The sequence below is a fragment of the Arvicanthis niloticus genome, chromosome 9 (genome assembly GCF_011762505.2).
Source record: "Arvicanthis niloticus isolate mArvNil1 chromosome 9, mArvNil1.pat.X, whole genome shotgun sequence".
In the NCBI taxonomy this organism is placed as follows: Eukaryota; Metazoa; Chordata; class Mammalia; order Rodentia; family Muridae; genus Arvicanthis; species Arvicanthis niloticus.
This window is the reverse complement of record NC_047666.1, coordinates 60,299,368-60,304,415: the sequence shown is the minus strand read 5'-3', so window position 1 is coordinate 60,304,415 and position 5,048 is coordinate 60,299,368. Positions and strand designations below refer to the sequence as shown.

At 43.1% G+C, this 5,048-nt stretch overlaps 1 pseudogene; it reads right to left on the bottom strand.

Annotated features, from left to right (window-relative positions):
* Nucleotides 1–1,195: 1,195 nt before the first annotated feature.
* Nucleotides 1,196–1,487, bottom strand: LOC117714667 (alpha-ketoglutarate dehydrogenase component 4 pseudogene; annotated as a pseudogene).
* Nucleotides 1,488–5,048: the final 3,561 nt, after the last annotated feature.

The following is a 5,048-nucleotide window of genomic DNA, read 5'->3' as shown; positions in this document are numbered from 1 at the left end:
CAGCCATACCCCATGCTTTCCAATTAGATGCCACACTGAGTCCTTAGGCAAATATGGTAAAACAGTGGTGTCACTCCAAAGGGCTCCGTAGTGTCAGGGTGGAAAGAGTAATGCTCATGACAGGTGACAAAACAAAAATGACCAATGCTGTGTCAGGCTTACAAGGTGCCTGCCATCTCAACACTCAGCCCTGAATAGCTGCTACTGACCCCTCAAGTGTAGTGTGGTGCACAAGGCCACAGGTAACATACAGATGAGTTACTCTTACTGGTTCTATCAAAACCTTACTACAAATAGACCGCAGGCTGCATTTGATCTTTGAGCCACAATTAGCCCCAAACCTGCATATTTCTGACTTAAGTGTTTCCTTTAATATTACTGTTGGCAATAAATTCTCTTTCCTTTCCTTTCCTTTCCTTTCCTTTCCTTTCCTTTCCTTTCCTTTCCTTTCCTTTCCTTTCCTTTCCTTTCCTTTCTCTTTCTTCTTTTCCCCACTGTCTTAAAAAATGTTTTTCTGGGCTGGAGCAATAGCTCAAGGGTTAAGAACATCCTTAATTCTTAACCCTGCAGGCCGCTCCTGCAGAGGATCTGGTTTCAATTTCCAGCACCCACATGGTGGCTCATCAGCACCTGTCACTGCAGTTCTAGAGGATCTGACATACTCTTCTGGCCTCCATGTGCCACAGGCACGCATGTACAATAGAGACATACAGACAGACAAAGCATTTGTACGCAGAAAATAAAATAATTTTTCTTCCTCTCATAGTAGGAAGATACACAGAATTTTGGATTTCCAAGCTTCTTTTCTTTCATCATTTAAATGTTATAATTGTGTCTTTCTGGCTTATGTTGTTTCTCATGAAAACGGTAAATATGGGTTGGACAGCCAAATGAGGTAGCTTAAATTCTTTTTCTAAAACATTATACTCTTTTAATAGTTCATCACTGGTAACATTACACAATCAAGAATAAATTAACAGGTTGGCATTTTAAAATGTTGACTTTAATAAGTGTACAGGTCTGCTTGTGGGGAAGCCACAACGTAGAGATACAAGTGACTACCTGGAGTTTCTACACTTCATTCTTCTTGCAGAATATGTATTAAGGTTGTTTGATATATGATTTTTCATTTGACACTTTGGAAGTCCTTTATTGTAGAGATAACCCTTCTGATGATGAACAGCAGCCATCATGATCACTCTGGACTTCCATACTGGGTAAATTCCATTTCTTCTTGAAGTTTCCTTCCGTATTTCTGAGATAATGTTTTTGTTATTTCTGCAGTGTCTGATGGACCCTGATGCATCAGCAAACCTGGGGACATACTTCCTTTTGAGTGCTATGAAATTACAGGGATATAGAAGGGTAACACAGCACCCCAAAGCTTCTGAGGTGCTGTTATCTCTTCTGTTAGGGAACCTTATTAATGGAGCCTGTGGCTTCGCTACCTGCACGACCCTGCTGGCAGCAGCCATCTTGCTGCCCATCCTGACCCCTGCAGCCATAGCTTGAGTTCTTATCTTCCTGTATGTAGGATATCTGTCTTCCATGATCACCTTTGAGAGTTCCTGTTTAACTCTCATTTTTTTTAACAGTTTGAATATGTGTTTAGGTATATTTTATTTTAATATTTGTCTTTGGAAGTCTCTGACTTGTGAACTTGTTTGACATCTTCCGTTACATCTGCAGGCTTGGCTATAGCTTGGTGACAGAATGCTTGCCTCCCATGTAAAATGTCCAAGATTCAATCCCAGTGCTGAAAAAAAAAAATTATAAAAAGTGCTTGGTGTGGTGGCAAATGCCTGTAATTCCAACTACTCTGGAGAATAAGGCAGGACAGTTTCAGGTCTCCGGCTAGCCTATATATATAGTCTGGACTGTATAGTGAAACCCTGCCTCAAAGTAATTTTTTATTTATATTTGTTTATCTATTTGGTGGGGCATGGGGTAGGGAACATGTCCCAGTATGTTATTCATAGTCAAAGGACAACTTTCAGAAGTCCGTTCACTCCTTCCACCATGTTGGTCTGGAGATTGAATTCAGGTCATCAGGTTTGGCAACCAGCAGTCTTGCTGTCTAAGCCTTTTCACTGCCCTCAAATGCAATTTCCAAGTGGGGTGGGAAGTGTCGAGGATGTACCTCAGAGGTAGATAGCTTACCTCACATGTACAGCTATATGTTGGTCTCCATACCACTCTAACAACAAAAACAAGAATTAAAACAAACAAACAAACCAAAACCATAACAATGTATAACAAAAGAGTAAAACAGCAACTGTTTCCTTTGTGAAAATACAAGGTAGTCGACGGTATCAGACTCAAAGACATCTTAGATATTAGTGCTACTAAAGGAAGACTTTAAAATATATAGAAATTGTATGTTATAAGATCTAATGATGGGCTGGAGAGATGGCCCAGCAGGTAAGAGCACTGACTGCCCTTCCAAAGGTCCTGCGTTCAATTCCCAGCAACCACATGGTGGATCACAACCATCTATAATAAGATCTGGTTTCTGGTGTGTCTGAAGACAGTCACAATGTACTCATAAATAAAATAAATAAATCTTTAAAAAGAAACGATTTAATGAAAAATATGGGTCACGTGCATGAACAGGTAGGGAATTATAAAAGAAAGATGGAAGTTGCAGAATCTAGAAAATAAAAACACAGGTGGGCATGAGGCTATGGGTTCTACGTCAGCTCGAGGAAAGAGGAGGAGGAAGAGGAGGAAGGGTTGGGAGAAGAGGAGGAGGAGATAGTGAACAGCGTGAGAGATGAACAGCTTCCACAAGCCCACAAGGACGTCTAGCTCATGAAACAATCAGTCACTGAGGATGTAAGGCCACAGAAACGAACCAAAGTTAGTGAGGAAGAAACACTGAGCAGAGCACCCGAGGGCTGCAGGACGAAGTCTCGAGCTTGTAGGAAGCTTGGGAGAAGAGAGGACGAAGCAACAGGAGAAATGCGTAGGGTCTGGGGATGTAGCTCAGTTGGCAGAGAGCTCGCCGAGCACAAACCTTGGGTTCAGTCCCCAGCCTAGAGTAAAACCGGATGTGGTGACAAATGCCTGTACTTAATTTCAGCACCCAAGACGCATAGGCAGGAGGGTCAGGAGTTCAAAATTGTCCTCCTTTATTTATGGAGTGAGTTCAAGGCCAGCCTGGGAAATGTGAGACCCTGTTGCTAAATAATAAATAAATAAAGTGTTTGAAGCATGAGAGTCTTCTAGTTTTTTTATCGAATACCCAGCACCATTTTGTATGTGAAATGAAACAAAATTAAGAAAATAGTACTTGTCCCTGGAAATGAGCACGTCTCTCCACAGGTGCGCAGGGCAGTAGACTGAGTCCGTCTCATTAAAAAGGTGTGCTGGAATGAGATTTGGCCAGGATTGCCTCTACTGAACCAGAGCCTCCCAGTTCCCTTGTACGTAGGGCTGTGTCTAGATGTCTCAACACTCCTGTTCCATGGGGTTCAGGCTTCCCATGTACATGCGGATGTACCACATAGGAACCTCTCTTCATGTTCTTGCCTCTCTGTCAGTAAGAGGCATACAGCTGGTACTTTGACAATTGCTGTTTTCACTAGGGTGAAGGGAGCAGAAGCAATGTCCAGAAGAGGGCGTTGGCTCTCAACTGTGTGTGTATAACTCCTCTTCCGTGGGATCCACTATGTGGATGCTGGAAATCAAACTCTGGTCCTCCGGAAGAGCAGCCAGTGCTCTCTCTTAACTGCTGAATCAGCTCTCCAACCCTATAAAACAACTTTTCTGGTTTTAATTTTTCTTTTGATATTTGAGATAGAGTCTTACTATGTATGTAGCCCAAGCTGACCTTGAACTTGAAATCTTTCTCCCTCAGCCTTCTGAATGCTGGGATAACATGTATGAGCACCATACTTGGCCTAAGAAGCATTTTAAAAATTATTGTCATTAAAAAAAAAGTTTTATTTTACATTTACTTATTTGTAACGGGAGATATTTAGAAAATCCATGGGGTGGGCCAGCTAGCTAATCGGCTGGGCGGCTCTGCTTAGCTCCGTCCGCCATGTTCCACACTAGAAGCAGCCAGAAGCCAAGCTCGCCACAGCTAGAAGCGGCTACGCGCACCACAACTAGACCCATGAGATGTCAACCCACCACGCTGTCCCCACAAAGCTCGGCTGAGCCACAGACAATACCCGCCATCCTTGCTGTACCCGGTCGAATGAAGACTCTTAATGCTTAAAGATTATCCAATAGGTCTATATATATTTGGAAATGTTCAATTAACAAGATGCCCACACAATTAGAATTGTTACCCAATATCTAACCTTTTGATAAGTAGCTATCCAGGACTGTTCTCGAACCATCCGTCCTCCTCCATGGTTGCTACGCTCCTTCTCTTCTCCCAACTCCTCACGCTGCCTACTTTTCATACTGCCCAATCAGCAAGCTCCACTGCATATACAATGTAGCAGTAGCAGGAAATTATCTTGCTACACTTATTTATTGTGTGTGCGTACGCACATACACATCTGCAAAGATGAGCACATGGAGGCCAGAGGACAAGCTTTGGGAGTTGTTCCTCTCCCTCTACAATGTGGGTTCGGGGATTAAACTCAGATCATCAGGATTGATGGCAAGCTCCCTCATCTACTGAGCCATCTCCCCAGCCAAACAAGCATTATCTTGTGATGGTTGTATAGTACTGCTTTATGTTAAAATGATAGCTTATTCAACCAAACCTGTATGATTGGGCACTGTATAGACTGAATGTTGTATTTTCTGGGCATCTCACTCCAACTTGTTTCCCCTGGGTAATGGTTTCTGCTTTCTTTGGGGTGTTTCCCTTGCTAGCTCTATGGGTGTCTAGCTAGATTGCCAGTTCTGGTGTCCTATCAGCCTGGCCTTGGGGTGAGTAGGAGGCACAGGCCCTGCTGAGCACAGCACCTTGGCTCTCAGGACTCTCATTGTGATGGCTGTGAGCCACTGTGTAAATGCTGGCATTCAAATGGCTGATTTGAAGTGAAGTAAGTGGGAGCTGGGGCCACAGAACTGGAAGACTGAGC